Source organism: Dipodomys ordii, unplaced genomic scaffold, assembly GCF_000151885.1.
Source record: "Dipodomys ordii isolate 6190 unplaced genomic scaffold, Dord_2.0 Scaffold2, whole genome shotgun sequence".
In the NCBI taxonomy this organism is placed as follows: Eukaryota; Metazoa; Chordata; class Mammalia; order Rodentia; family Heteromyidae; genus Dipodomys; species Dipodomys ordii.
Window position 1 is genome coordinate 14,537,902 of NW_012267218.1, and position 26,213 is coordinate 14,564,114.

The window sequence follows — 26,213 nt, forward strand, 5'->3', positions numbered from 1 at the left end:
ATTACAAACTAGGACCTATGGTTTATATCTCTCCTGAAGCTACATTGCATGGAACTCTAGTTAGACATAGATTTTTCTTTTAAATTGGAGATAAGAGTCTTATGGGGACTTTTCTGCCTGGTCTGGCTTCAAACTTCAATCCTCAGATCTCATCCTCCTGAGTGGCTAGGATTATAGACACCAGCCACTGGCACCTGGCTACTAACTGGTTCTCTACAGAAAAAAAAGTTTCCTAACTCTGTCCTTTTGCCCCATTTCCTTGCCCCTTTTTTACCCCTTTCATTTTCTCTCTTTTTTTCCGCATCATATATGTCATTCTAATTCTCTATATTTCTACATATGTGTGTGTGTCTGTGAGAGAGAGAGAGAAAGAGAGAGAGAGAGAAAGAAAGAGAGAGAGGCAGAGACAGAGATAGATGACAATTGTTTGGAGATGTTTCTAGTACATGTAGAATATAACTAATAACAATCAACATTACTGCCTTAATTTCATATAAAAATGGCATACAGGGGAATGGAGAGAATGAAGCCTGTACCACATTGTTATATGTACATTTTACTAACTCATCTTTGCTTAGATGTGGTTCATACCATAAACAGATCCTAAAATTTCAGTAAATCCTCCTCAACTTATTATTTCTTTCCAGCTACCATGTTTCTGGCTTACACAGTTCCATAAAAAGCTTTAGATTTACTACATTTCTGAAAGGATACAGTTTGTGCAGTAGGTAACTGTCACATTCAATATTGACATTGGTGAAATATATTCACAAAACAAATCAGTTCTTCTTCTTCTCTGCCCAGAGATGGCCATAAAAACCTTCTGATTTTATTTATTTTTATAGCTAAAAATATGTAGCTGACTGGTGACTTGAGGATATTTGTTGCTTTTAAAATGTTCTTTCCTTGATGTCATTTCTCTATTTCTTATGTCAGAATAGCAAATATCTATGTAGGGAAGGACATCATTGCTGTTGAAAGGCCACAATCCTGCGATTTAACCAGGCCAACCAAAGAAAAGATATATGTGAAGCATCGGTGTGCATGTATGTGTTTCTCTCTGTGTGAATAGTTATATATATGCACAATAAAAATTAATTAACAAATACTTTAGACCAATATTAATTTGCTATCAAACCAAAAATGATTCTTTTTTCCCCTATTCTGGCATCATTAAAGATATATACTGATGAATACTTTAAATAGTAGATAGTATCTTTCATTATTCAACTGATATTTTCCAACTACAAAGAACTGGAAGTAATCAGATTTTTTTTAAACTCCTTTCTTACTAGATGACTCAGTCCAGTCCAATATCCAGATGACCTACTCCATGAAGACATGGAGCCATCATTTAATAATTATAAATACAATAACTTTGCACATTTCAAAAATGTGCAATGCTGAATTTCTGCTAATTTTTTTAAACACCTCTCCAACTCGGTATTCAGGACTGGCACTAGAAGCAAACTCATATAGAAAGGGTTGTAAGCGCTCCTTCAAATCATCGTAGTCTTGGTGTGCAATTCATAATAATTTTCCACACAATAAACTGGAGATGACAATCTGCTCTTTAGCTCTGACAGCGCAGTGTCATCTTTTAGGAATGTTGGGTGGAGGAAAGAAAGGAAATGAGAGGATGTGCATTTATGAACAGCACCAGCCCTAAGCAGGAGAGAGGTATCATGAGCAGAACTACCATGATGCTCCCAGGTGGCCCCCAAAGTCATGGTCCTCTGCCCCTCCAACCTCATTCATTTTGCTTGTACTCTCTACATGCTAGAGGTACTGGAGTGTGAACTTAAGACCTTGAATCCAGCCTATTTGGGCTTTTTTTTTTCAGATAGGGTGTCTGATTTTCCTTGTGAGTTGACCCTGGGCTGTAATCTTTCTACTTATGCTTGGCATAAAAAGGATTACTGACATGCACTACCATGCACATTTCTTTGTTGAAAGGAGGTGGAGCTATCTTTTTACTTGGGCTGGCTTCAAACTACAATTCTCCTGGCCTGCATTTTCCTACTTGCTATGACAAATGGTATGCCTCCAAGCCTAGCTTGCCATGTATAGAACATTCTCTTCTTGAGTTCAGGAAATATAATCATTGTCCACAAGCTGCCACTCCCTTACCATGGAAAGGATTTGCCAAAGTTAGGTCCAGTCAATTGAGTGAGTAGTACCATTAGAAATTATAGGGCCACTGATACTACCCACTGGTGCACTAAATAAAACCAAACCTCACATTTTTTCTTAATGTATAATTAGTCCTTTAGAAATGTCTTTGTAGGAAAAAGAAACATTGTTTGAAATATCATATCATCTAGATTTTCTAGTGTTTAGATTAAACCAAGTTATTATCTCCATTTTCTTTTAACAACAACTAGTAAAATAACTAGAAATGGTCTGTGAAACAGGGAAGAGTTGATCAATTTTGTTGATTTAAGTATATAAAGAATTACTTCTTTTAACCACTGAATAGATTTAAATTTTAAGAATGTATCTCTTTTTTGTCATAAAAGAGACTTTCTATCTGTGCTGTAGTGAATTTTGTTTTAGATAGCCCCTAAACATTATCCCCATAGTACTTCAGAAGTATAGAAATTATATCCACATTTTGTGTTTTGAACTATTAGCATAAACCAATCATTTGGCCATAAACATTCTAGTTCCAAATGCTTTTGAATTGAAAAGCAATTTTTAATTTCTGCTTGTATAAGGGTAACAAAGTCTTCAGGCTTGCTAGAGCTAAAAGCACCATATACTTCTAAGATGAATTAGTTTCATTTTTATTTTTATTGCTGTATTGCCAGCTTCTCTTCCAAATTACATTTTTAATAAATTTGATCTATAGGCATTTTGAAGAGTGAAAGCCCATAAACACATCTTTCTGCTTTAATTGCCTTTATAAAGCACTTACTCAAAAGGGCAGTTTTTCTTCCCAATTATACCACCAGTTTTTATAAGGGAAGCTGTCATCCTTTCTGGATTAACTGAAGTTCACTGTGGAAAAATGAATCTTATAATGTAAGCTATTCATATATTCACACCTGAATGTAGATTGAGACAAAAGAAAAGCATGTTATCTGACAATTTCAGATAACATTGATATTCTAATTTGCTTATAAATATGTCATATGTATGTATTTTATTTGATAAATCAGGGTTCTCCTGTCAGGTCAGACTGTCTGTCTGTTCCAGAGAGGGAGGTAAAACACCACACCTTTGATCACTGCAAAACAGGTTTGAACAAGGTTTCTACTGGGCACCAAGCCACCCCTTCAGTATGTGTACATTCCGCCTAGGTGAGCTCATCTAGAATCCTGAACTTGCATTCCTTCGACACTTGTGCCTTCCTGGTGTGCATTTCTTTTCTGATTTCTCTCTGATTACACAAATGCAGAGTAGGGGGAGACAGGAAGGGAGGAGGGAAGGGAGAGGGAGGAAGAGGGTTGAGGGAGGCAAAGAGAGAAAGGCCATTGGAGAGGGAGAAGAAGAGGGAGGGAGAGGGGGAGATGAAGAAGAGGAAGGAAGAGAGAGGAAGAGGGAGAAAAAGGGAAAGAGGGAGAGGTGGTAGAAGGATTGGAGGAGACAGAGAGAGAGAGAAAGAGAAAGAGAGAGATCCTGATGTTGCTTCTTTTTCAATGTCTACCTGGTACCTTAAACTCAGCATGTCCAAAGTATGACTCCTGACTCATCCTGAAACCCACCTTCCCTATGCTAGTCTGTGCCACCAACATGTAATGCCACCACCAGATCTAAAGCCTGGGCAGAACCCATAATTCCTGTTTATCTCCTGCATTCCTTACCCAGTCAGGGACCAACTTGAATGGCTTCTATCCTCATAGCAAAGCATGTACAAACAACATCCCACCATGTCTAAACATCTCTTCCATTGACACCCAACAAGCTTTTGTCTTCCTGGATGGACTGTTTTGCTGGCAGGATTTCCTGGCTCTCATCCATTCTCTAAGGGCTAGCTAGCGCAGAAATGTAAGTCAGAGGATTTCTCCCTCCCTTAAAACTCTCCAGTGGGTGCTCTTCTCCCTCTCTCTCTCACTCAGTCAAATCCCAGAACCATGTGCGACAATTCCAGCCATTATTAAATACCTAGTTCCTGCTCATCACATTCCACTCCCCTCATGGCTTACAGCTGTCTCTCCACTTAGACCTTCCCAACGGCTCCATGCAAGCGACCTCTATTCCCTCTGTCTGCAATAAGGCTTCCTAGATGTCTGAGGTGGCTCACTTTTGAACTTCATGCAAGTTTCAGCTACAAAGACAACTTCTCCCGTAAGCATTTTTTACCCCATCCAGTTTTACCTATCTGATTCTGTCTCTCCATAGGAGTGTCCTGTTGATTTCTTTTTTTTTTCGTCCGGTCATGGGCCTGAACTCTGGGCCTGGGCACTGTCCCTCAGCTCTTCAGCTCAAGGCTAGCACTCTACCACTTGAGCCACAGCGCCACTTCCGGCTTTTTTCTTTTTGCTTATGTGGTGCTGAGGAATCGAACCCAGGGCCTCAGGCATGCAAGGCAAGCGCTCTACCACTGAGCCACCTTCCCAGCCCCTCCTGTTAAATTTTTATTGTACAGCATGTATCATGCTCTCAATTTTATAGTTCTTTTTATTTCTTCATGGTATTCCTCAGTGGAACATTGGCTCCATGAAGGATGAAAGGGAGTCTACCCATCACTCTATCACTTTATTCTTACCAGGGTGAGGAATGTCTCACAACATGGGCCTCTCATTGTTCCTGGCATGTCTGCCTGTACTGATTATTTTATATGGCCTGTGAATGATGTTTTATATATATCTTATATAGAATTATATTATTATATATAATATTAATGTAATATATTAGATATGTATTATATTATATGTTAATATATTTACATAGATATTATATAATATATTATATAATACATATAATTACATGAGTATGTTTCTATATGCATACAAATTGGTCCTGAGTAGAAAAATGGTTACCCAACCTTCAAAGGAAAATATAAATTCTCCCATAGAAGAATAGTGGATTCCAGGGTTGAGGACATAGCCTCTAGATATCAGATGTAGGAATATAAATTCAAGCCAGACACAGAAATAATTTGCTCCAATTGGCAATGGTATTTCCTGTGGACTTGTTTAATGGCATCCATATCGGAGAGGAGCAGTGGAAGCGAGTAGAGAAGATGGACTACTTGGCATTCTGAGGTGAACATTAAGAATACGTGGGCCAAATAAATAATTTGCCATGAAAACATTGTTAAGAAAGTAAGTAGGATGAGAAATGGAAGGATCTGAAATTCATTACTTTTTTTTCTAATCTACCATCCAAATTCAGAAGTCATATCTGTGGTTATAAAATTGGCTTGGAAATGTTTTTTCCACACCTGCTATATCCCTGGGGAGCTATTGTTTAGGCAGGTGTTTTAGAGAAAGGTAGCTCTGAACAATGAGCTCCTCAAACGATTTTATCTCAGTAGAAAAAGAGGAAATATTTCCTAATTTCCTGAAGATGTACAATGTAGTGATTTCAAGATGATCAGTAGTTCATCACTGGTAAATTTTAAAATTAAAATTTTAGAGAAACATCAGTTGTTCTGGATTTATTTCAGTATGAACAAGAGGTATTTTTTTTAAAAAATTTAAGCTCATTCTGAATTTACAAAGATGTTGTTTAAACCATTTTGTCTTTGCCCCAGGCTATTTGTGAAAATTAGGACAATTACAGCTTTTACACCTCGTGATTATTCAAGTCTGTTAAGGGTATAAAACACTCAAAAAATTGCATATAATAATCTCTGTAAATATCATTGTTATTATTCACAGAAATAAAAAAATTAAAGATCTTTTCCATCTGATTATTTACATTTTAAATTTGCTTCCAAAGTTTATTTGAGTAAGTATAAATTGTTGACTAAATTTCCATTAAAGGTTAATTTTGTTAGGCACAGATCATTCTAAATGATAAAAATTACTAAAACTAGGTGTCTGTGGCTCATGCCTATAATCCTAGCTTCTCAGGAGTTTGAGATCTGAGGATCAAGGTTCCAAGCCAGCCTAGGATGACAAATTCAAGAGTTTATTCTGTCAATTAATCACTTGAGGTCCACTTCAAGTGGAGGATCACCATCTGTGAACAAGGAAACCAAGAAAGAGCATAAGGCCATGATTTCAATCCCTAACGTGTCTTCTCCCTCCCTCCCCCCTCCCCAAATACGCTATTATACACCACCCAAAATGAACCTTACTATGATTAGCTGAACATCTAATAGTGAAGTAATGTATTTCTTTTGAATTTATGTTGTTAAACTTAAGAAAACACATCAAGTTTTAACTGTCAAAAAAAGAAAATGGAAAATGAAAAAACTTGCCTATAATATTATGATATAATTTCTGCATGTATTTTATGTAATGTTTCATGTATGAAATTGTATGAATATTTTTTACAAAATAAATATAAAAAAGTAGCACCATAGTTTACATATTTGCTAAAATTATTTAAAAATAAGATATATTTTAATATTGGATGTGCTAATGTTTCTTTAATCGATTTTTATTCCATTAATGACTCCCTTGAAATGTGCAAAAGTATGCCTCTGCAAAAAAAATAAGCATTGTTCTACCAGAAAAAGTAAAAAAGCTCTGTGCTCCAATATAAACCTTGCGGAATTCCTCAAATAACAGAAACATTCCAGTTTTCAATTCCCGGGAGTGGTCCAAGAGTGAAGACAGATAGTCAGTCTTACCTAAAGCTGCCTAATGGTGCACTGTAATGATAACTACTTGTATAATTATGTAGAGTGGCAATGATATACATTTGAATAGCAACAGAAAGAAGTCAAGTAACACTTAATCCACTTTAATTATGTATTGTTTGGAGAGGAATATTTCCCTCACAACTCTGGCTCACATTACAGTTCCATGCTGTTGTCAGGAATGTTGAACTCTCTGCCTGTCTCCTGAGTGTTCACATGGTCAGACACACTTCTGCATATATACTGTAGATTCCTTTATAACTGCCGAGTGTGTGGAAAACATAACACCAGATCTTTCTTTTCTTCTTATAAAAAAAATGCATCCTTTTGCTCTATAGACAATACACCCATCCTTCAACCAAACAGCTTTAATATAATTGTATTTCCTTTTATTTCTTACTTTTATGTCTTTGTTTTGAAAGGCAATGATGTGTAGATAAAAGCTTAGAAAGAAGTCAGACAGGGAATTGAATTTCTGCTCTATTCACTTATGGTGTGACCTTGGACAAGTTACTTAAACTCTCTATTTCTTGATTTTCTAATTTGTAAAATGGAAATGATGATATATTTTTATAATGTAGTTGTGACATTTGAGTAATAGGAGGGATAAAGTAGTCTATCTTCCTTCCTTTCTTACTGAATTACACTTTTCTATGTATTTTGTTGTGTACTTGTATTTTATGCGTTCTCATCTCTCAGTTATTTCGAGAATAATCACAGCTGTAAAATATATAACTGTGCCTTTCCTCTCGTTCATTTTTCCCCCTCTCCTCCATTCTCTTTCCTTCTCTATACCTCTCCTTTCCCCTCCCCTCGGGCCTCTTCAGTCTCCTCTCTTCCCTCTTCCTCCTTCCCTCTACTTTCCACCCTCCTTTCTCCAGCTTCTCTTCACTTTCCCAGCTCCTGTTGCTTCCTCTGTAATCTCCTCTTGCTTTCCTTCCTGCTCATGTCTCCCCCTTTTTCCCACTTCTTTCCTCTCTTCACTTCTCTTTGTTTTCTTTTACACGTTTATATTTATTTTATTTCAAACCAGACATGTTTTGTTCCCTTGGAAAATTTCTGGAAGTTTGACATACAAGACCATAATAGATAGTTCCATCTCATTCACTCATCAATTTATTTTCCATCTTTCCACAGTGATATCTCTAGACCTGATAATGACATAGTCATATGTTAGCCACTTAAGCTTTATTGACCTAGCTGGTGTAGACTAGCTCACTGCTCTCTTTTGTCATGATACCAGAACACCCTATCATAGGATGAAGGACTCCTCTGACAATATCCTCTTGTGCTGTTACAGGAGCACTGCTGCCAAATGAAACTGGTCATTACCTCAGTGGTGCTGTTGGTTCCTTCCCAAATATCGTCTAAAACATATATTACACGTCTTTCTGTTTAAATGGATTAGTACCCAGTTAGTTTCTTCACACCTGTTTTTGGCATCCACTGTGTTATCACAATCCACCACTCCTTCCTCTCTTTTTGACCACAGTAAGTGGTTTTTTAAAGAATGTATTTTTGCCTATTTTCCCCTCTTTAGTTTTTTTATTCTATCAACACAAATGGTCCCCAGCTCGCTGTCTGACTTGTGTTTTAACTTCTTACTTATATTATCTCCGTCTGAAACTGTAGATGTCTCTACTTCTCAGTGCTTTAGGCCTTCTCAGAGCAATTCCTTCAGAATTTTCTTGATCATTTCTCTGAATTTTGGTGTCCTGATAAGGGTGCATTTTTTTCTCATTTTGGTATTTCCTGTGGTGCTAGAATGGTCTTTCTGCTCTGTAGGAATATCTCATTTTCTAAATACATTGGCCAATTCACTCAGCTTCTAAATAAGCATTACTATTTTGAAAAGGCAAATTTCTCTTTTTCTTACAGATAAAGACATAATCATCTTGTAATAAAGGTTTTTCTTCTTTAAAGAAAATAGACATGCCCTTAAGCAACCTAGCTATGGATATTTCTTGGTACCACTGACAGGGGGCAAGAAAGTGGATGCAATATGTCCCATACAACCAAATCTTTGATTTTTTTTCTCCCCTAATTTACATACAGGATCATCTTCCCTTGAAATTCCTTTATTTCACAAATGTCTAAAGGTCCAGATGGCCTGTACTGATATTGGACATACTCATCCTTGGTAAAACTATTTCCCAGGTTCTAGATTCAAAAGCCAACAAATTTATTTAGTTTAAGTTCCAAAGGCTGTAGTTTGATTTCTATATTTTAATCATCATTTTTTCCCCTAGCTGTGATCAAACTCATTGATAGAAGCGCGATAGTTTTGCCTAACTACTATTTTTTTCCAAACTTGAGTTTCACTTAATTAACCCTTTAGGGATCAATTTTCCTTCTTTCTTTTCTTTTCAAAATTGTTTAACTATAATATTGTCTTCTTCCTTAGTCCTTTTATTTTCTTTCTTTGTGACTTCTACCAAATTTATTCTCCTGTCTGTAGAACTTTTCTCTTTCCTTTTCCTTCCTATTCTTAGTGATCACTACTGGATCCTTTTTCCTTCTTATAACACTTAAAACTTGAATTCTTTTGTTTCTATCATTGCCCTCATATCACTCAGAAGATATTGTTTTGCTGCCTTCTTCCTCTAGTAACTCCTAAACTAGTTTCCATATTGACTGGTTCTGAGATTGGAAAAATGGACTTTTAAGAATTATTGCCAGGAAGGAGGGGTAACAAATTCAAAAAGAAATGTACTCATTATCTTACTTTTGTAACTTAACCCCTCTGTATAGCGCCTTTACAAAAAAAAAAAAAAGAAAGAAAGAACAACAACCAGCAATAACCAACGCATGCAAATAATACCAGCGATAAGAGAAGAAGAACAGAGGACCACCATGGGAAGAAACCAGAAAAAAAAAAAAAAAGCGAGAAGACGCTACCAACAAATAAGCAAAAAAAAAAAAGCCAGACTGGAGGTGTGGCTTAAGTGGTGGAGCCCTAGCAAAGAACAAAAAAGCAAAATGAAAGTGAGAGAACTAGTACTGGCTCAAAAAAAGAAAAAAAAAGAATTATCATAAATGTTTCCCTTTTTTATCCTGTTGACTACAGACAAGAAGGCCACCAGGAGTTAATACTTTTGAGTGTTCACTAATATTAATTGAGAGGTTTCAAATATTGACAGGGAATTAGGAAAATAATATACTTTCTGGTAAGTGTTTTATCTGGCAGAATTTTCTGATGCAGCTATGACAAGCCGTTCATTTGAAGGTGAATTAAAGGAGAACAGACAAAGCTGTTCAATTTGCATTGTAGTGTCCTTCAGGTCACATAAATAAGATGAGGTAGATGGAGTATTCCACCATCTTTTCTGATACTAATCTCAATCCCGCAAGGTTATCTTTTTTCATCAATAGAGTATCTCTTTAGGTTTGATAGGGTATGGAGCAAGAAATGAAATTAAGGGGGAGGATGGGAAAGGATGGAAAGGGGAAACAAAGGAAGAGGGTACAATGCTTGATAAGAAATGTACTCATTATCTTGCCCATGTAATTGTAACCCCTCTGTACAGTATTTTCACAATAAAAAAAAAGAAATGAAATTAAACATGTGCAGGGCTCGTGCAGCTCATGTTAGGTTGGAGAACCAGGGAGCTGGACAAAGGCAACATCAAAGGAGAGCAGCGGTCCCTGCTCTGATTGCTGCCCACAGACAATGGGGTATTTGTGGGAGTAGTGATCAGAGGACACAACCAAAATAGAAGAGTGTGCACTAGCAAAGGTGCCCTGTGAGAAATGAATTAAGCCAACTACCATCAAATGAAAGCATTCCTATACATAATGCAATCCTTCTGTTTCTAGCTTTTAAAATGTAAAGTTTCACGGTAGATGAGTGCTAACCACCAAGTTTACAGTTCATATCACTTTTCTCTTTGCCTGTAATTTGTATCACATCTAAGGACAGTATTAAAACTGTTCAGAAGAATATGAAGTAAGAATTCATCTTCTCTTTATCTCCTTTCCTTTCTTACACTTTGCAGTTTACTTTTCTCTTTCCAGACTTTTATTGCCAAGTTCAGAGAGGTTTTCTTTCTTTCTTTTTTTAGATGTGAAAACAAAATATTGTATTACACTAATAGCCATGGACTATAATACATTTTATAATTACAGAAATGATAAAACACAACAAGTTCATCATGGGTATTGAAATATGCTACCACCTGTTCTACTGACAAACAGCAGGTTACAGAGCAAAACTTCTGTCCTAGGAAAGGAGTCTCTGTAATACAGTATCATGAAACAGGGCTTTCATGCAATCATGGATGAATCGGGCCTGGATCATGTCTCTCTGGTAAGAAGAGAAGGATTGTATAATCTCAGTTAACTGTGGCTTTGGGGAATGGAAATGCCTTTACCTTCCTGGCCAGCCACTCCTTCAAGTAGTAAATAGGAAAAGGATGCTGGGCTACAGATGCCCATTTCTCTCCAATCTTAGTCATCAATGCCTGAGAGTGCACTCAGAGGGGATAGCCTTCATCGCTGGCAAATAATGACAGAATTATCAATAGAGGATATTTGGGGTATTTTGGCATCTGCTTACAATTCCAGCACTTGGGAAGTGAAGGCTATGAAGATCAGGAGTTCAAGGCCAGCCTGTGCTACAATGTAAGACTCAGAGAAGTTTTCTGTGAAAAATCATTTATTCTATTTCACTACTTATTTATTTGATAGACAAAATAAATATTGATTACTTAATCTATCATATATACAGGGAGAATGTTACCTATGAAAGTCTTATTACTTCAGCTTTTTTTATCATCAAAATCTAAAAAAGACACTTGAATATTTGCTATTTAACTGTTTCTTTTAACTGGTAGTTCTGGATACTATTATATAAACATAAAACCAGTTTTATACCTGACCATTATTATAGGTAGTTGATGTCTTATTCACATTGCTAAGGAAATATCTGTCTCCTAACAGTTCAAAGGAAAAGCATATACAAGAGATGCATCTCACTTTCATTTTGAGACAAATTTGTTCTTTTGCCAACATGTAGTCCTTGGTCATGTATAAAGCTAACTTTCCAAAAAAGTTTTTGGGTTTTTCTATGTGGCTTAAGTTCTCTCAATTTAAACTCACAAAGGACAGAAATGATTTATACAAAGTTAATATCTCTCAAAGCCACAAAAACAGCTACTGAGAACTTCAGTTTCATTACTCATATTCTGCCTTCTTTATTTTTTGGATTATGCTTATAGCCATTATCCATTACAATTGTTGTAACAAAGTCTATCTCTCTCTTTTTTTTCCCTCTGAAGTTCATCTCAATGTATATGTTTGCTACGGTCACATGAAAATATTGAGACATGCAGTGATTGTCCTTTGCATTTGGGGGAATGAATAATCCTACAGTCATGTAAAAGTGAGAACCCTAATTATTAGTTCGGAACCTATGTCCAGCCCTAGGTAGTAAGAATGTATTCATTTTCTTCCCAAATGAAAGCTTTCCTACCTGAGTAGCTTTGACTCCTTTTCTATTCAGCTTCTCTTGACTATTGCAGTTTGTAAGAGAGACCAGAACAATAAAATGAGAAGGCACTTCATACTTCAGAAAGAAGGCATAGGCTGGCTTTCTGTATTTTGTCCTGTGAGATGTATAAAACCAACCCTTTACTTTCTTCTTTGCGAAGCTCTTCCAATATCCAGTTCATGGATACTTGACATTTCCTCCTATAGTCACTGGTCTACCAGTGGGGTTTGGGGTAGTGTGGTGTTGAATATCATATCAATCATAGCTGGAGAACTATGAATCTGTAAAATAGGAGTGAAGCAATCTCATGCATTCCGTTCTCCATGAGAATGTAGCATCCCATCTTGTCACCTTCTCAGGACAATGCCGAGTCCAGAACATGTTACTCTAGGTAGTCAAAATTATGAACAACCGAAGGGCCAGATAGAGTTGCAGGATCCCGGTCCTCTCCTGCCACAGACATCATCTGGTCTTTGTAAAATAGTGAAGAGTCACACAAAACAGAGCCCCCGGAGTAGCATTCTAAACTCTGAGCTTTATAAATGGTGAGACTATAAATGCAGACCAGATAGTAGTTCTGGTTGGAAGTTAATTTTACGGCAGCCACATATAGTGGATTTTAAACTGTAAAAAGAAAAAGCTCCCAATTAACATCTACAAGTATGTTAGAACTCCTACGTTAAGGAGCAAGTTTGAAGAACAAAGTTTGTGAGCCACAAACAGCTCTTTAAAATCAAATACCTGGGGAGAAAATATTTTCTTCACACTCTTATGCTTAGAAATAGGAATATTAGTTTTCAGATTAGTGTTTAATATTACTTAAAATTGACTTCTCAGCATCTTCTAGATTAATTGGTCAGAGCTAACATTATGCTGACATGGAAAAGGGTGGAGATTCAGAGAAATCTTATGGATTTAGGCTGGCTCAGTGGACAAGGGACATCTCAGCAGAGTAAAAAAAAAGATAAGAGCAGATCAAGTGTTTATAGCAAGAGTTTCATTAGTCACTTATGAACTCTGTAACTATTGGAGTCCTTTGGTGACATTCCTTTGGTCTGTCTGCTTATTTAATGGCAGTTTTCTGTTTTATGCTAAAATGACTTACATATCTATCTTCAGAATTTATCTCCAGAATTTATCTTCATCAAATAATACAATGATTTTCATGTGGCATGGATATAAGTATTTGTAGTATGAATGGGTAGATGTGTCTTAAAGTGTTTATGTATATGTATCTATCTATCTCTCTCTCTCTATATATATATACACACATTTACCCTTAGGTATTCCTTTTTAATTTCCATCAAGACCAATATATGTTTTAGTTCATATGATTCTGACTTTTCTTAAAATTGCTTGAGCCTTATTAAAAAAACAGAGGAGGTAGCCCCCTCATAATAATATTACTGATAAATTAATCACATCAAAGTCAATAAAACCCTGAAGAACTAAACTTACTGAATTTTAGCCTCTAGTTTATGTTCACATATCTATGTTATATTTGATTTCAAAAATTTTTTAAATGTAGTAACTGAATAAAACTTTATGGTCACAAGTAGTAACTGGCTAAAAGCCCATTAAATTTCTTAAATAGTAGAAATTTCAAAAATATTGATTGCATGCTTACAAAATGTAAAGCATCGAAGCTGACGTTTTCAAACATGATTACCCCCTTATCAAGCACAATTTCCTTTGGGTAGGCTTGTTGCCAATGAATGTGAAAACAATTCTCCATCACAAGACTACAAAAGGCACAGAAGATTAAACTTAGAACCTAAAGGAATGTAATAATAGGCAAGTTCTCTAAACCCAATCTTGTTTGCAATTCTATTGTTATGAGTGTGTGTTGATAATTTATTTTGTGCTTAAGTCTTACAAGAATAGTTTTTAGAAATTCTTGAAGTTGTCTTCCAAGTAGGGATTATGATCAGTGGATACAGTGAAACATAAGTGAATGAATGATTTTTCTTGGCAGTTGAAAAGCCATGAAGAGATGGGAGCCATTTGAATGCTTCCTAACATCTATTTCAACATTTCTCAAATTGAAGTCACTCTTTCTCTCCAGAAAGTTGCTCTTCCTTTCATGCTCCCTGTCTCTATTAGTACTTATCTTCGTTGTCATCACTAAAGCCAGGCAGCCCTGGATTATCCTTGATTCTTTCTTTCTTGTCACCAGCCAGATGTAGTGATCAGTTATATACTGAAACCCCTGGCCTTTCCCACTGGCCCAAACCCAGGTCTTTCTCCTTATTTTTCCTCTACTACTTCTTGGTTTATTTTCCTGAAACACTAATATGGATATATTACTTGACAGGTTGAAAAAACAAACATACATCAAGGTCAACTACTTTTAAAGCACATACATCCCAATATCAATCTAGGTGCCAATGGAATATTTTGTTTGCTTGGTTGTTTTATTTATTTGTTTCCGAGTGGCCAATATTTAATACTGGAGAGAGAATTCATGTAATAAGTAATATGTACTATGTTTTTCCTAACACAAAGAGCAACTAACCTTTTAAGAACAATGAGCCACTGTGGGCTAGCATTTCTCTTATTAGAGAAATGGATAGAACATTAAATACATTCTTTCTCTGTTGGGACTTTCCATACATTTGGCAATGACAGAATTTCTCAGTGATCACACATCTTATAGTCACTGCATTTTTTGCTTATACCCAACCAACTTCCATATCTGTTTCCATGTTCCCCAATTCCCATGATCCCCACAACAGCAGTAAGACCCTTATGACCTAGGTCCATTCTCTTCCTGCCATGTTATCTTCCTCTCCTCCCACCTATGCCTCAGCCATAGCAGCTTGAATCCTGAGTGTAGAATATATATGATCCAGGGGGTTAGAAGACTTGAACAGTTAGTTCCATATCTGGGTCAAATTTAGTTTTCATCTTTCTTAGCTGTAATATCCGAGACCAACTATTTAACCTGTCTCTGCCATGGGTATTTTTAGTGCCTACTTCATATGATGATCACAAGAATTTTATTTGACTGAGATTTTTGCTGTTTGTTGGTCATGGGGCTTGAACTCGGCTTGGGCGCTGTACCTCAGCTCTTCAGCTCAAGGCAAGTGCTCTATCTACCACTTGAGCCACAGGGCCATTTCCAGATCACAAGGATTTTATAAAAGTAAATATATCTGAGGCTTTTAGCCCATTGTAAAGGTCCAATATGTTTTCATGGTGGCTAATTTCTCAGTGAATCATTTGCTCATCAAATTTCATCAGCTAAGCATGGCCTTTTCTCACTTTTTTTCCGTTAGACTAGTACATTTCCACTTTTAATTTAATGTCCAACTTAAGAGCTAAAGGCCTCCCTTATTCCTTATTGTAATTAACTCCTTTAGTTTATATAGGTATTCAGAGGCTGATTGGTTACACATCTACATACGTACTATTAGTGTCTGTTACTGCAGAAAAAAATTTGATTCTAGATCTCATTTTCTTGTGAATTAAATAACTTTTATTTTCATCTCTTACATTCACTGTTCCGAAAAAGTTCAGCACTTAAACCAAAGGGACATCCTATATTTGACTTTGCTGAAACAACTGGTTCTAAGCTGAGTTGGGCTTACAAAGCATCATATGCAGCATATATTAGCTGGACAAGTGGAAAAGCTAACAAACAGATGTAGAGATTAAATCATGTTGTAAGGCCAATTAATGTGGCAGAACATGGACCAAGCTGCTAACACCATCACCCTGAAGCTACATTCACATGACAGTGGGTCATGAGGCCAGGGATCCTCTGAGATAATTATATGACAGTGTTGAGTTGGGTCATATACCCACTGCCATTAGCCACATGGAAGGATGAAGATACAGACAATAGCCGTACTGTTGGGGGCCACAATTTACCAGTTGCAGAAGTATACTCACTAGAAACTTTTGTCAGGAGACCAGAATCTCTTTTGTTAGGGGACTCTGTAAGGAGTTATAATATTCTCTCTTCTAACTGTCATCAGTACCGTTCAATGAAAAGATGTCTTGAATAATTAAGTACATTAACTATACCTAAAGTCCTATGGTTCCAAAGATAATGAAAGCACTACTTGAATCTAAAACTTTCCTCAGTGCTTCCTGGAACTTTTTTGTTCATCTTAGCACACCCCATGATTGGATGCTAAGCCACACAAGTTGGCTCTGCCCTTATTGAGTCACATATTTTACTGAGCATCTCTTGTGATTTTAACCTCACACATTCTCCCCTCCATATTGGGAAGTAATTGCTCAGATTTTAATCTCATCTTTTAAGTTGCAACTGAGGCATCTCAGTTGCCTGATGTGAGTGAGGTTCCTTATCACTTTAGTCTTTTAATAGTATTGGCATTCTCTTCATCTAGCACATGTTAAATCCCATTCTTGTCTCTGCACATGGAACACAAGACTGTTAAGAACAGAGAATTTGCCTCGCTTGTTTTCTAGTCTCAGATACTGGTACAGTTCTCAATTAGAAACATAAATGAGTATTTGCTTAACAAATGTGAGGAACAAAAGACACAGAATATACAAGAAGTAGTACTTGGAATGGTAGTGATAGATCGTCAAATAGAAATTACAATTTGCTTGGTTCCTGTAAGAATTTCTTGCCAGTCTTAGTGGGTTGTTTATAACATTCTTTTTTTTTCTTTTTCTCTTTTTGTCTTTCCACTCCCAACTGCATCCAATGGATAGAAATGAATTATTCCCAGTGGCACTTTCCCACCTGTGCCCTAGGCTGTCATTTCTATTTTCTATTACAGATTTCATTTCCCATGACACCCATATTTTTCTTTTTCTTTTTTTAGTTTGTGGGCATTGTTTTAAAGCCCAAATGCTCTCAATTTAGGTCTAGGTTTCTAGTTTCTCCTTAAACTAGGAACCAGCAGAAGAAGAGAAGAGATTGATCACATAGTAGATGTGATCTCTGTGTACACAAAGTACTGTTTTGAGACTTGACTAACCAATACATTAGTTTTATATATATATATGTATATATATAATTTTATAGTTATATATACATTAGTTATATATACATTACCTATATATATCACTACATATAATATATATACATTAGTTATATATATATATTTTATATATATATATATATATATATATATATATATATATGTATGTATCATTAGGGATGTCTAGGTTCAGAAACTTGGGATATTCACATTTAGAGAAACTGTAAGACCTGAAAAATTTTAAAGTCTGAAGCTTTTTTTTTTTTCCAGAAAGAGGCATGCTTTTATTTTCAGCCTCAGGTCTTCTAAGGAAAATAAAACTCAAGACTAGGTGAGAATTGTGTAGCTTCATTCTGTCAAAACATATTGCTACTTATAGGTTTAGGGATGGAGCCAATAAAATATTTCCTCAGCCCCCAAGGTTCTACAAGAATAGACTCTTGGATAAAATGATTGTTAACAGCACAAGTGTTGATGTAGCCACAAGTTAATAGCTACTGGCAAACAGCAGCCCGTTTTGTACGGTGTTCATGGTTCTTCCTTTATAAGTCTGCCAAACTAAGCACATTTGGTGTGTTTTCAAAGTGGTTCATAGGAGGTCAATCATTAATCAGGCTCAAATTGTAGGAAACAGAGACACCCATCTAAGAAGCCACTGGAAGGAATTATCGTCTTTTCTGCTTCTACTTTTGGTCGAGTAGATGTTGTTTTTGGTTTCTTCCCCCCACCCCTTAAATTCTTTCCTTCCTTCCTTTCTCTGCTCTTTCAAGACCTACACATTTCTTATCTCTTTGAGTTTGAATTCATATGATTGTATCACTTTTCCTACAGACCATTAAAGGAGGAATTTTTCAATGGTAAAATGAGGATTTACAAGAAATCATCTTTAACTCTATTAATATATAGTGCATACAATATCTGGCCAATATTTGTTTCTAAACTAATCTTTACAAATAAAAAAATCTCTTCTTTGAGTGAATTGGAAGTCAGCATTTGGCAACAGCATGCCTATGTTAGGTAGATGTGTCATGGAGTATAATCATTCACCCATTCTTCCAAGTCCTTGAACTTTTTACATGCTTGAGACTTGATGACCGATTTTGATGTGAAGTCTGACTCTAATTTTGCTGAGTATTAGATTGTGCAGCATTTGCTTTCTCAAAGCTTAATTGTTAAACCTACCTCCCAAAGACATGTGAGGATAAATTTGACAATCATATATTTTATATCTTTCTCATGGGGAGTTTCCCTTACAGTCTTCTCTTCCTTCTCCTTGTCTTTCTTCCTTCTTCTTTTTTTCTTTCTCCCACTTCTTTCCCTTCCCTCTCCTCTCCATTCTTCTCATTTCCCACTACTGTAAAGCACCCATTTGCTCTACATTTCTGTATGGATCCCCAAGGATATGATTTGTATTTTCAATTTATTCAAGTCTCTAAATAAGGGAAAGCCAAGAGACTCTTTCTTCTGACTTGAATTATATTTATGTGAAAAGAAACTTTTTTTGATACAATTTTTTTTCTGAGCTGTCCTACTGGAACGCAGTCATGAGAAAACAGAGAAGGCACATTATAAGAGGTCGAATTGAGAGTCTTTATTAGAAAGCCAGCATCTTGTCACAAAGACCTGCAACCACAACAATACCAGAACCAGCACTCTCTATTCTCACCAACAATAGAGGAAAGAGGGTGGTCTGAGCCATATCGGCTCCTCTTCCCTTCCCATTTCCAGATCGATCGATTCCCAGAAAACAGACACAAAAACAAGGACAAAAACAGTCAAACTGAAAATAAAGACAAACAGAAAATTACTCTGTTGTCTCCTGTCTCCCCAGTGACTCCAAGAACTTGGCCTGTCAGGTGTCCACAATCTGGTTGTCGGAGCAGTAGAAAAGCCCAGAGGCCTGGAGAAGGCCTCAAGTGGTACCTTTCCCTTTGGAATCTCCTTCTTCTAGCAGCCTGGATTACCAAGTTGCTTTGCTAGCGTGACTTCCAATTCCCTCTTTGGCACTGGGATCTCGGTGGGACCTCCAAATGTTGTACTGGAACTCAGTTGGGAGGAAAAAAGAAAAACCACATTTTGAGAGGTAGAATTGGGAGTCCTTTGGGGAGCTGTCGGCTCCCTGTTTTCTGGTGACTGAGTTCCTGTACAACAGAGCCTTCTAGTTGGAAGACTCCAGATTTTGGATGTCACCAACACTTCTTCCTTGGTAGAACACTTCTTCTTTGGCAGAACTGAACACTGAGTGTGATGTCCTATGGAATACACAGAATTATCTTCTCTGTTTTCTTGATCTCCATGAAAATTACTGTTTATTTGGAGGGCTAAAGTTTGTTCTAAATAGTACTTCAATAATTATCATAGTAAATTTCCCTTCTCCAGACTTGAGGCTTCCAAATGGATCCAGCAACAGGACTCATAAAGTTTGTATTGATACAACTACAAAACTCAAGTATTTAGTTGATTTTAAGCCTCTACAATTTGCAGTATGTAAAATAAGTTGTGCCTATAATGGGGAAGAATTTGGGAAACATCCCCTTCATGGAAGCTCTGGAAGGCATAGAAATTTGTTCAAAGATGAAAAACTTTACCTCTCTCCCCCACAGCAATCCTTATGTATTCAGAGGTTGGATACCTAGAATATTGGACTCAGAGGTTGGATACCTAGAATATTTCCTTTTTATAGTCACTGTAGAACCTTGAGTAAGGCTGGTAACTACTACAAGCCTTAATTTACCATCAGATGACAAACATTAAAAACTTCCCAATTTAAATAATGAAAAGACTTTTAGATACTGATAGTTAATGCATTGAGTTTGGGGTTGATAGGCATAAAGTATTTAGAAGAATGACAGGAAAGCCATCATCAAAATGTAATATTAGTTCTGCTGTATCATGTGTAGCCCTAGCATTAAGTTGCATGCATATGGTGCCTACTGGAGGAGGGCTATGTTTTGGTAACACTTTCTGTTCAATAACGGAGACCATGAATCCATGAGCTAGCCATGTTACTTTATTCCCCTGGTTTATAGTTATGACAAAGATTTGCAAAACTAAAAATAAAACCAACCAACTAAACAAACAAAAAATAAACACTGGGTTTAAATTATTTTGGATGTCTTTGTAGAAAATCAATCCAGCTTTTGTCTTTCCCCTACCATCTCAACTCTCAGTCCACTTTTAGAAAACGCATAGAAACTGTATTTTTCACAAATCATACATGTCTTAGAGCATCTACATATATTCTAATAATTGTCTCAGAATCCTCTGCTAGGAGCAAGGGCATTCTTGAAGAGGGTGCAGTTGGTGTGGAAGGGGGGCGGTGCTTAAAGCAGGAATGAAAATCTCTTTGAGTGTTTCGACTTCTGTGTGGTCCTTCCTCTCTTCTGAAGAAGACTTGCCAAGGGCACTTTACCAAAGGGAAATAGTCTTCAGGGTGGCATTTCCCTCCTCAAGATATTAGAATGAAGTTTCAGGACTGACAGAAAGGATAGAATGAAGGGACTGATACTTAGGTGAAGATTCTCAGAGGCTCTTCTCCATTGTGGGAGGATAATAGCATTCATTTATCCACTCATTGAACATTTACTGAGAATCCAAGTAACCCAGTACCATAGAAGGAAAAGAAAAATGCTACACAGTGCTTCCCTTTAAATAGTGGGGAGAGAGCAGAGCTGTATAATTGAATCATAATAGCTACATCTTTAAAATATGTGGTAAGAAGGGAATGCAGAAGAGGAAGTCCTAGAAATTCCTGGGTGAGGCAAGTTTGGTATGTAAGAGCCCCTGTGCTTCTAAGCAGAGGAATAACACATTCCGAGACAAGGAACACTGAAGCATAGGGAGCTCAATGTGGAAGCTAAACAGACCACACACAGGTGTGTGTCAAGAGACAGGCCTTGAGAGCTAGGCAAAGGCCAAATTTGAAGTTCTCCTGCGATGCGAAAACTAAGGGCAGTTTTTAAATTGTGCAATGTGAAGCTCTAAAATGTGCTTGATGGGTTTGTGCCTTATGTCTGCAATCTTAACTCCTCAGGAGGTTGAAATCTGAGGATCACAGTTGAAAGCCAGCCCACGCAGAAAAGTCCATGAGCCTCTTATCTCCCATTAAACAGCAGAAGAGTCTGAAGTGGAGCTGTGGCACAAGAAATAGGGCACCAGCCTTGGGACTAGTACCTAGGCAATAGGTGTTCAAGCTCTAGTACTGCTCCCCTCCCCAATTTATTTTTTTAAATAAGAAAAGGAGTTATTCTGTTTTGCATCCTACGAACTTGAGGGTGGTGATGGCATTAAGCTTGGACTGGGAGTGTGGAGGCTGGGCAGGGATTTGAGAAGGGTGGGTCAATTGGTAAACGGATTCTAATGCAGCCCTGAGCTCTGACAGCAAATGGAATGCAAAAGAGAAGAAGACCTTGGTTTAGAAGGCAACAGTCAAAAAATGCTCACATGGAGTCTGATACATCAATTGACATGGGAAACAGGGGATGTGTTGAAAGAGATTAGCTGCATTTCAAAAGTCCTGTTCATTGGGAGAAAAACGTCACCCAAGCACTCAGTGGACTGGAGCGATTTCACTGGTTATCAGACCATCAGGAGACATATAACTAAGCCAGTTTATTTGCTCAGAATATATTTGCAGTAAGGGAGACAGTAATAATTGGAATCATAATGTAGGCAATATAATGTAAAGGTTCAAATATGAGCCATGAAGCCAAAGTGTTTGAATTCAATTTCCAGCCTCATAATTTACCAGATGTTTAACCTCGAGCAAATTATTTAGTCTCTGGGCCCCCTGTTCTCATCTATAAAATACAGGCAATAGGAGCATCCTTCTTTCAGTGTTTTGATTCTTGAAAAATGTCATACTTTTAAAGTACTTGGACCAGTGTGTGAGTGACACATAGTTACACAAGTATTAGTATTTGCCAAGAGCTTTTATAATGCATGAGAGCCATTAGGAAATGTTTGTTGTGGTAGAAAACAAGAGTCTTGAGACAAGCCCTAGGGAGTGCCAACATTTATTTATTTATTATTTATTTATTTATTATTGTAAATTAAAAAATTATATGAAAGCATTTCAATTCAACATGTCTGTGAGTACAATTTGCCTTTATACATATATATGTATATACATATATATACAAATACATATATATATACACACACACACATATATCCATTTATCCATTTAACTACTCTCTTCCCCTTTATACCTTCCCCCAATACCTATTCCAACTTCTTGGTATTCATTTGGTTAAAGTGTTAGTTCAGAGGAGTTACATCATTAGAATCTTACATTTAAAAGTAGAAGAAAACCTGGGGGAGGGGAAGAGTATAAAAAGAGGCTACGAAGAAAAAGGAAAAGACCTGGAAAAAATAATCCCAAATGCCAATAATAGAAGGAAGATTTTTTTTCTAAGTTTTTAATATGGGCAAATGGTGACACAAAATACATTTAAGATGAAAAATTTAGACATGTCTCCGGATTTGTCAGCATTGATGTTTATGCCTGGGATGAGTATATTTTCGAGATGGCAACCTTGCTCAGTGGGGTGAAGATGCATAAAGGAAGGAGATGTAGAAATACTCAATGCATCTCTCTCTCTCTGGCAAAGGGAGGGAGGGAGAAGGGCAATAAAGCAAGAACTGGAGGGCTGCGGGATGTGAAGGGAGTATTTCTGATTTTATTATTGGTTGTATTTGTTGTCTTAGATATGACAGAGACATAACTAGGTTTATAAAAGGAAGAGGAAAGTAAGCTTGAAAATATATGAGTGAATAAATATATCAGACAAGCTTCCTGGTAAGAAAGAAATGATCATTTTCTTCACTCTCAGTCCTATCTGAGAAGTGCCTGGGAAAGCAGCTCTTCCCTACATTATCCAATCTCAACCCAATTCTTGGAAAGACCCTAAAATATCCAAGGGTTTATATTTTGACGTCTGTGTTCTTTTATGATCTGGATGTAGCTTTTTCAATGTGAGTTAAATAAAAAATGTTGTTCATCAGTTATACTAGTGGCATTTCAGATATGGGTGTGTTTAGTGGTACCTGTGTCAGAGCATACAAAGGCAGAACAATATTCAGCACAGAACTCTCCTTTAGATAGTGTGGTTCTAGCTTTCTTGGGTTTGTCACACACCAGAAACTTCAGATGCTGCTCAATGCTTCATGCTGTTGACCTTGAATCTAGTTCAAGTTCTCCCCAGTGAGCTCACTGTCTTTTATTAGTTCTCACAGTGTGATCCCTCTATCTTTTAACCTTTAAAGCATCTTAGATCAATGTTCTTCCTTTTGAAATGTTCTTTTCATTGTTCAGAGGAGCATCCCTTGAAGAACTTTAGTAAACAAACACTCTCTTGCCTGCTGCCTTAGAAGATCCTAGGCCAAAGACTCTTCTTTGTTGAGTCCTATAATCTACCCTTAGTTTACATCCCCTGCATATTCTGAATCTAATTTTGTACCTGTTGTTTTCGAATCAAAGGCAGTTTGGCAGAAGAGCTATAACAATGTGAACTTTGGCTTCAGATAAACAATCTCATACAGCATTTTACCTGTGTTACATGGACATAATTCTTAAACTGATGTTCATTGTCAGCAGGGGACCCGAGGTGAACCCTCCTTTCATTCCTCTTCCCTTTCTCACTTTCTATTGCTTCTTTGCTTCATTTCTCTTTGTACCTCTTTTCTCTCTCTCTTGTGCCTTCTGGAGTCTGTTGCTTAAGCTATGTCAGGGGTTATATTTGATTTCAGAACCAGCACATTTGTGGACAAAACTTAAGTGAATAATGATTTGTTTTCCAGGTTGAAGGTTGGAGAAGGCCAAGGATAAAGCCATGGTCTGGTGGCTGGAGATCTGAGTTTTACCCTCCAGTTTCTTGGCCTTCTCTTCATGCTGCAAATCCTATCAAAATTTGGTCCACACAATAAGAAGGGAGAAAAACTGGTTCTGTATTAGAAGGAAAATGTTTTCATAAAAGTCCCAGAAGGGATCCAGAATGTCAACATTAGGATGTGTGATATTCCTTGCAGAGAAAGCAAGGGGAATCTGAGGGAAGTTGTGTATTGACAGATAATCTATTAATTCCTTCCAGGTATAAACTATAAGCTTTTGTGTGTCTACTTTTCTCTATATTCCCTCTTTGGTTCTCAAGTCCTGTGGGACATTATTTACTAGAAATTCTTATCACTCATTTGATCATGTCTGAATGACACTAACAGTAATCAAACACGTGTTTGGTGTCACATATTTTATTCTACTCCCTTGCAATTTAAGCTATTGTTTTATTTTGTTTTGGTTTATTTTATTCCTACACTGCCAGCTCAGCCACAGATTAGTAATAACTTCATTTAAAATAGGTTTCTGCCATAATATGTTTTTTACTACTGCCTCTGGTAATCAATTACTCATATATTTTGGAAAAATATTATCAACAGTCATGTAGTTGGACCATTTTACAACTCTGACTATATGTATTCAAGTCAGAATATTCTCATCAAAGTGAGCAATGTAGTCATGCAAAATACTTTCTTGTTGTACTTACAGGATCAGTAGATCCTTTGGTAGTCATTTTTCTTCAAGTGTTTTGCACTGCTCATATTTGTGATGTCTATTCTTACCCAGAATTATACATTACTACTTTTAATGTATACACACACACACACACACACACACACACACACACACACATGTATGTGTATACTTATTGAAAGATTTCTATTTCATGTCCTGGAAATGGTGAATCGCTCTTTTCACAGTTTATAATTTTGCTTGTTCTCATAATTGTATTGTCTGCTGTGTTTTTAAAAAAGAAAAGAACAATGGATAATTCAAAGATCATCTGATACACATTGCATGTGCTCTAATTTGATGACCCTGTGAATAATGTCAAAATTTACACCATCAATAGTCTCATTGTAGTGAGAATATAAATATTGCCTATAAAGTCAAGACTCTTGAATGAGGCACCCTGGGAAGAATTTTCAAAGACCTACCATACTCTCAACTTAAGCAGTACAAGTGCTAGAGTTAAGAACATCTGTTTGGAATGATTTTACAGTCAGGACTGCTTCTTTTTTACAAGGAGAAATCTGAGGAAAACATCAAGTGCTTACCATTACGTCATGCTACAGACTTTCTACACCTCTGTAAGGCACACTGTTATATGAGCTTAATCCCCATTCCCAATAAACTATCAATAAAAGCTACCCCCTCTGTGTGCTCAGCAGACATTCCTGGGTTTTATATTGAAAGAACATCTCAGCCGGATCTATGCTGGAAATTACATTTTCTAATATAGTTCTAAAATAAATCTTCATTGTATTGGCCACTTTTGAGTGATCTCTGTTGGAGGCAAATAGAAGCAAAATACATCAAGTCAAAATAAAGCAAAACAACACTCAAACAAATATGGTTCATCAAGCAGCTGGGAAGGGGAAAATATCTCAGAATCAGAAGTCATATATATTAAAGCTGGCGTTTAACTCTTCTAAGTTTACTGAAGGACATTTTTTTTCCCCTGGAATAAAGTATTACATGGCTATCAAGAGCATGTAGTAGACAAATAAGTGGATTCTGCTGATGGCTTCCAATGAAAACCAGCTAAACTGTCTTATAAGAAAGTTAGAGAAGGAGAGAATGTTGGGACAAAAACACAACATTAAGAGTCCTGATTCTGATGTTCTGAATATATAACCATTGCAATAACAATCAGCTTTGCTTTAATTATCTAACACAAAGCCAAACCAGAGCTGTATAGATCTACGGGACTAGCTCATAGTGGAAACTAAATGACTGCTGCTATAGGGCTTTCAGATTGTGAAGCTGTGTCACACCATTGAGCCGTAATTTTCCAGAGAATTACAACAAAAAATCAAAGAAAAGTGTTCATACAAAAATATCCTGAGTCATAAGTGGCGCTGTAGCTCAAGTGGTAGAGCGCTCGCCTTGAGCTGAAGAGCTGAGGGACAGCGCCCAGGCCCAGAGTTCAAGCCCCACGACTGACCAAAA